The 7,723-nt window shown below is 42.7% G+C and overlaps 1 protein-coding gene across 1 annotated transcript in view; it reads right to left on the bottom strand.

Annotated features, from left to right (window-relative positions):
• Positions 1–7,187, bottom strand: part of Akirin2 (akirin 2) — a 25,765-nt gene extending 18,578 nt beyond the window's left edge. The window contains exon 1 of the mRNA XM_004628227.2: positions 7,173–7,187. The gene's annotated coding sequence lies outside the window, so the exon portion shown is untranslated. The remainder of the gene's footprint in view (positions 1–7,172) is intronic.
• Between the last annotated feature and the right edge of the window lie 536 nt (positions 7,188–7,723).

The raw sequence follows: 7,723 nt of genomic DNA, 5'->3' as shown, positions 1-7,723 counted from the left end.
CGGCGGCGGCACGCACGCCGGCCGCGTCAGGGGGGCTCTTCCGCCGCCTCAGGCGCCGCGCCCCGGGGAGCAGCTCCGGCCACCCCCGCGGTCCGGGAGAGCTCAGCGCCGCGCCGGACGTCTCCGGGCTGAGACCAGCTCCCCTCGGAAGTGGATACCAACTCCGGGGGCTGTGAGCCTCCGATGCGCTCGATTCTGGTTGGGAGCTTCCGAGCAGTAGTAGATGAAGAGGGATTGCGAGGTAGCTGCAAGAGCAGCAGAAGCTCAAACACGTCCGACCGCTTCCCTCTCCACCGTAAGACTCTTCCACCCGCCGCTGGCCCCAATATGGCGTCAATAACAACGCCGCTGATTCAAATCCTGCGGCCTCAGGGCGCCTGCGCGTAAGGGCGGGCCTACCGAATCTGCATTCTGGGAGTTGTGGTTTTCCGGTGGTGAGATAGCGGCGTGAAAAGCAGTTAGGGAGGAGTCACAGAAACTACGACTCCCATCACGCAAGGCGCACCCTTCTGAGTTCCGGGTTGAAATTTAAATCCCCCATGCACAGCTAAAGAGTACAAGGAACTGAGCGAAACAGAAAAAAGAAAATGTACCGAGACAGTGGAAGACAAGAAAGCATACTGGTGGAGAGAACAAGCTAAACAACGTAAAGACCTGTAAGACTCAGAACATAGTTATTATCACAATGATTTCACCGGGAAAAGAGCCGACCTAATAGACCAAGAGATTACTTTTGGTAACAAGCGTGCCGAAGACAAAACCAGTCACATCGAGGAGATAGGAAATAATGAAATGACACCTATAAGGATTTGGAGAGAACAACAGTAGCAGTGTCAGATTACAGGATCCTTGGTTGAACTCTTGTGCTTTGAACTTCCCAAGTAGCTGCTTGAATGCAGATTAGCAGCTCTGCAAAGCCATTTTTGTTTCCGTAAAGGACTAGGTTTTGAGCTAAGTACAGACAGAAATTGTTTTCCTCTCAGTAAAAGGGGAATGATGCCAGAAATTGCATTATCCGTTGTATTTGGTGTACATCTTGTGAACATTAACACACAGGCAAAGCAAATCAAAAAGACATAAGAAAATGTTTAAACGTGGGAACCACTTTATAAGCGAAGGGGAAAAGTGTTTCTAAAGTTTGTATTCTTTGTAAACCTAAAATAAGGATTCAATACAACATCTAAAAAGTGATTTATGTACAAACTATGTCGTCCTCTTCCTATATATCCTGTCACCAATCCAAATGAAATATTTGAGTGTCATTAACTGAATGGCAAATACTGAGTTCTAATATTCATTTGTTGCCATTATTTAGTAATCAACATGTTTTTGCAGTCTTTTGTCTATATATCAGCTTTGGACATTAACTCAATATGTCCTTTTTTTTTTTAGGATAATGTAACACCTCAAGGTGAGAAGTCTTGATTTCACTTTGTCAACACTAAGTGTGACTACGACGCCTACTGATTAAACTTTTTATGAAATACTAGCCACTCAATAAAAATCCATGGGGCTGGCAAGATAGTTCAGTGGTCTAAAGCGCCTGCTTAGGCAACCGCAGGAACTGTGGTTTGATCCACATCCCTGGTACCACATGCCATGCCAGCCTGCCCCCAGGGCAGGTTGAGCTGGCCACGATAAATAAATAAATAAATCCAAGAGACTATGAAAACAATAGAATATTCAGTTTTGTGTAAATGAATAGAAAAAAGATTCTTGGTTCTATTTTCTGAAATTAAGATTTCACAGTACCTTTATATTGGAAAGTGGGTGCTGTAAGCTGAATTGTGCTCCCTCAAAATGCATATACTTGAGTCCCCAGAACCTCAGAATGTGACTTTGGTTTGCAAATGGAGTTACTTCCTAAATAATTCTTTAAGAAGAGAGCACACCAGTGTTGGGTGGCCTCCCTAATCCAACAGGACTGGAATCCTTCTAAAAAGAAAATGTGGACAATGATGGAGAGTGAAACTTGAAGGTGTAAGTAAAGTGATACTTCTATAAACGAAGGAAGATCAAAGATAGCCTGCAACCCACTAGAAACTAGGAGAGAGGTACTAAACAAATTAGTCCTCAGAAGGAACCAACCCTGAGGTGATTCAGTCTTAAGAATTCTATTTTCTAGTTCTGTGAGGTAGTACTTTTCTGTTTAATCTCCCTGCTTGCGGTACCTTGTTATGACAGCTGTGGAAAACTAATACAGGGGGATTTTGATTATCTTTTGAGATACACTAGGCTGCCTGGAACATGAAGGAAAAGTTTCATTTATTGTGTGCATGTGGTGGGTAGCTGATAAACTTAATAGTTCAGTCATAATAGCTGTTTGTGTGGTCATCACAGTTTAGCATATCTGCATAGGGTGGGGATCTCCCACCTGGGACTACAGGGCTACTTTAGAAACTAAGAAGATAACTGGAATCCCTCCTATTTATCTCTTCATCTTTGGTCAAGCTTTCTTGCTCCTCACTTGTTGCCTACTTGCTATTTAAGACTCCACCGAGGCCTTAACTCCATTAGGAGCCCTTCCTCAGTGCCTCAAGCTTGACCTCATTTACAGATTTAAGAGGAGACACTTTCTTCATTATGTTCAGCACACTACAAAAATAATTCTCTGTTCGCATGTCTGTTTTTCTCACCATTGTGGTAGCTCCTGCCCAATAATATAGTTGCCTTGCCCACCTCAGTAACATTAGTTCTTAGAAACTTGCTACTAGTTTTTCCTTTCAATAACCTACATTATCTTTACCATTTAAGATATATACTAAACTACTACTAACGTGGAAGAAAGTGATACTTCTATAAACGAGAAAAACATACAAAAATATTTCTTAGACTAAAATTGAAAATATTAAACCCTAAGTTTTAGCAGTTTAGAAATTTCTTAATGTATAGATCAAACGGAAAAAAACTATAACACATTAATACCTTGAATCAAGTCACATGAATCCATAATGCAGTTAATGGTTCCTGTGATTTACATAGACCAGGATTGCTTATTATGATTACAACATTGAATTTATATATATATATATATATATATATATATATACAGTACAGGGTCTCACTACACAGATCAGACTCAGTGATTCTCCTGTTTTCAGCCTCCCAAGTGCTAGGATTACAGGCCCATGCCACCACGCCCAGTCTCACTCGCTGTTTTAGCATGCCCAGGGAGTGGGCCGGCTTGGCATGTGGTGCCGGGGATCAAACCCTGGTCCCTGCGCCTGCCTAAGCAGGTGCTTTAGTCTGCTGAGCTATCTGGCCAGCCCTAAGCATTGAATTTTAAAGCCTTGAAATATTTAGAATACTGTCACGGAAGAAAATGAAACTTCACCAAGATGCTAGTATTTGCTTGGAATTAAAAGCTTTTCTAACACTTACCAAATGTTCTCCAGGATCTCATTCTGATGAGTTATTCTTTGACTAAAGCTGTAAACATAGACATAACTGGACAGGACAAAACTTCATCATCCTCCCTGGTGTGCCATATGGGCCCCGCCCCTGGGACACACTGAGACGATTGAGACCAGGCATGGTAGCACCAGCCTATAATCCCAGCCCCTTGGGGGGCTGAAAAAAAAGGAGGATCGCTAGGAGTCCAATCTACGAAGTGAGACCATGTAGACCCTGTACTAAATACATTTTAAAAAAAAAATCATCATCCTGAGCCTGAAGATCCACTACTAAGTAATTTTCAATCAAATCTTGTGATGTGAAATAAAGATAAATGCAAATATATAAGGAGTGGAGAGGTGTTTGCTGACCTTTTAATACTGTTTGAATAATTGTAGGCTCAGCATTAGAAACATCAGTTCTAATTCAGGTGCCACTTCAAATCCATATTCAGAATAAGGACTACCTAGGCGAGAGAAATTGTTTAATCATTGTGTAAGTGATTGCAATTAGAAAAGAACAGCCACGTAATTCTGCACAAGAGTTTGCGGGACTGCTCAAACCTCTAATATTTGTGATACACTGTCTTGTGTTGTAGATATAATGCTGGCTACTATTTGTTGTCATCATTTGGAATGTAGACATTATTTTTAATTGGTTAGCTAGATCATGACCAGAATTTTTCCTTGACTTGTGATAGGACTAGCTCCCAAAAAATTCATCATAAACTGAAAGCACTGTGAAATTGAAAATACACTCTGTGTACCTGGCCTACAGACATCACAGTGAATACCACAGTGTATTGTAGGATGCCAGTTGCTTTCCCCATAGCATGACTGACCAAATACCACTGCCTAGGGAAGAGCTCAAAATTCAAAGTACATTTCCTGCCCAATGCATATTGCTTTGCTGCCATTGTAAAGTCAAAAGCTCCTCAGTTGAATCATCATGTCAGAGACCATGTGTTCCTTTCAGTGACTTCAAAACGTCACCAAATGCAGTTCCCAGTCTTAAGATTATCTATAATCAAGCCAGATCAGTATCTGGCCTGACTCTTCCTTATGATTTTCAGAAACAACACCCAAAATCCTATGCAAATGTAAAAACATAACTGCAAATTCTGTTTAGTTTCAACCACTTCTCCATCAAAGGTTGACTTTATATAGTGCCCAGTGAAGAACAATACACTCCAGAAAAGAAGTGTAACTCAGCAACTTTAAAGGAACCTATATGATTTATGTAACAAAAATAAGCTTGTTTTCTTTGAGGTAGTGTTTTTTTGTTTTGATTTTTTTTTTTTTTTTTTTTTTTTTTTTTTTTTTTTTGAGAAAAGGGTCTGGTTTTGCAGTTTAGGCTGGCCTTAAGCTTCTTTTGTGGCCCAGGCTGGTCTTGAATTCGCAACAATCCTCCTGCCTGAGTCTCCCAAGTGCTGGAATTACAAGGGTGTGCCACCATGCTCAACTGTAAATTTGTAAATTTTAATATGAGGATGCTATAAAATCTTATTTTGGCTGGGCATGGTGGTACACTCCTGTAATCCCAGCACTCAAGAGGCTGAGGCAGGAGGATCGTTGGGAGTTTGGGACCAGCCTGGGCTGCACAGTGAGCTTAAGGCCAGCCTGAACTGCAAAGCCAGACCCTGTCTCAAAAAGAAAAAAAAAAAAAAAAAGTTAAGATTTTCAAACTTAAGTATACATCCTCAAGTACCTTGTCCTTTTCGGTACCTGTGTACTCTTTACAGAAAAGCCTTACTGCTTACAGATCTTATTTTCTAGCACAGAACAATTAGAAAAATCAAGTAGAAGAGTGTTCTGGTTTGTGTATATTTGTCCACCCAAAGCCTCATGCAGTTATTCATGATCCAAGGTGGGATTATAGGTCTGAGTGCTGCCAGGATTATGGGTGTGAGGGCTACACCCAGCCTGGGGTGGATAGCCTGAATGTAATGTAAGAGACACAGACAGACTTGCTCTCTGTTGCCCTTGTTGCTGCTGCTCCTGCCCTGTTGCTGCCTGCTCTGTGCCACCACCGTGGAAGGCTGCCCTCTGCCATGTGCCGCTGTGCCTTGGAGCCAGCTGAGTACGGACTGGAGCCTCCAGTGACTGTGAGCTAAATAAACCTTTCCTTCCTTCATTTAGAGTGTTTGGTATTTTTCCCAGCAACAAGAGAAGAGTAACTGAGACAGAGAAATTGGAACTGAAAGCAACACAGTGTACTAGCTACAAAAAGCAATGTAATCATTGGGTAACAACAAATAGACTGTAAAAAATAACTAGAGAATGTAAGAAGCACAACCACCTTGAGACATATTCCCGTCAAAGCAACTCTACGTTAGTGCCACTGCAGCTGAGGCAGCAGGATACTAGTGCAGCATCATATCATATAATAGTAGGGTTGCCAGAAGTAAAAGAAAAAAAATGAGACACCTATTTAAATTTTAATTTCAGATAAATGATTTGTAAGAAATAGTTAATTCATTAATACTGCATTTTTAGCTGAAATCCAAATTTTACTGAGTGTCCTGTTACATCTGACAGCCCTCACATTGAGATGGTGACCTCAAGCCATCAAAAAAGCATAACTAGGTTTAGTACACAGTTCAGAAATCATATGAAATATGGTGTCAGAAAATGTTCCAATGATAACTGTTTAGGATTAAGAGAATCAAGTTTCAGTTGTTTAGAAAGTTAATTTATATTAAATATTTTGGCCCACTTTTTTTTTTTTTTTTTTTTGCCAGGGGGGAAGAGTCTGCAGGGTGTTAAGGGCCTCACTACTAGATCAGACTATAGTGATCTACCTGCTAACAGCCTCCCAAGAGCTGGGATTACAGCCACGCGCCACCACGCCCAGTCTCCATTGCCATCTCAGGGCACCCCAGGGGCCGGGGCCGGCACGGCAGTCTGGGAATTGAGCCCTGAGCCCCTGCGCCTGCTTGCAGGCGCTTTAATCCGCAGATCATGTGTGTTCTATTCAGTAAACATTTGACAAACAAAACTTCAACACACCATCTTGCCTTTGGTAAGCACCTCAAGTGCCTGAAGTCTGTCCTGGCTCCAGCCATTGAGGTTTAGAATGCCTGCGTACCTCCTTCCGCGGGCCCCCGCTTCTCTGGCTTGATCACATCCATGCCTGCGTTGGCACTGCTGTCGCTGTCTGTGTCAGGCTCCCGTTCTCTCTTGGACCTTTGGTTTTGTGCTTCCATGCTGCTTCCTCAAACCTTCTCCAATGAAGCTTTCAGAGAACACGAATGCTCCTCTACTTCCCCAGTATCTCAGGCTCCCTTCTCCAAGCCCACTGTTACAAGGCTCAACCAGGTGCGTGGTGTGAAGGCAACCAAAGAGGCCCAATCTTTTCAGTCCCACCCCCAGATAACAAGCATCACGCCTGGCACCAATTGGTTGCTTGTAACTCCTAAGCCTGTTTTAATATTAGAGTTTTCCAGAGTGCCAAAGTGTCCTACTACGAATCTTCTGGCAAGTTTAGTCTAAGATGTTGTCCCCACTTGGATTTAAAAGAAACTTGGCTATCTTGGTAGGACTTGCCTTTGAGCAATGGGTCATAGAGTAGGTCTGTGGGAAAAAGATATGGTTCCCCCCAAAGTTTAGTCCCTCCCTTAAATGTTTGAAGATTCTTTTCCAAAAGTCCCATTTATAATAATTTAGAAAAGAAAAATAAACTTGAACATGACTTTTTGGAGAAGAAACAGACACCCAGTTACCATCAATTTGAACACTAAGAGCCAGCCAGATAGCTCAGCAGACCTGAGCGCCTGCTTAGGCAGAGAGCAGCGGCCGGGGTTCGATCCCTGGGCCTGCAGTGCGGACCCCGCTGGGGTGCACTGCTGGGCAGGTGCACTGCTGGGCATGGTGGTGCATGCCTGTAATCCCAGCGCTTGGGAGGCTGAAAACGAGGATCACTACAAGTCGGATCTGTGTGGTGAGACCCTGTACTAAATACATTTTTTAAAAAAGAAAAAGAAAAAAAAAATGAAAACTAAAAGCCGGTGTATCTTACCATGGCGCCTAGCATCAAGTAAATCCTTAGTAAGTGCTGATGTTACTGTTATACAATGTCAGACTCCAAAATCATCCCAGGTCAGAGGTAGGAAGAATCTCAAGAGTAGCTTCTTATCCACTAGACTGTCCAGGGGCGAGTTATAACTACTGGGCCCCAAACTGAGTCTACTACCCCCCTCCACACACCACTCAAGGCCTACACTGTGAAGTAGACTGCTGCCAACGACCTCTACTCAGTTTCCCCTTATGCCTGGGTAATGAGGTTAACCCTCTGATTATATTTCTGGGCAGTGTTTTATTCTGTTGTGCTC

This window comes from Octodon degus, unplaced genomic scaffold (genome assembly GCF_000260255.1).
Source record: "Octodon degus isolate 3935 unplaced genomic scaffold, OctDeg1.0 scaffold00022, whole genome shotgun sequence".
Lineage (NCBI taxonomy): Eukaryota > Metazoa > Chordata > Mammalia > Rodentia > Octodontidae > Octodon > Octodon degus.
This window is presented reverse-complemented; position numbering and strand designations above follow the sequence as displayed.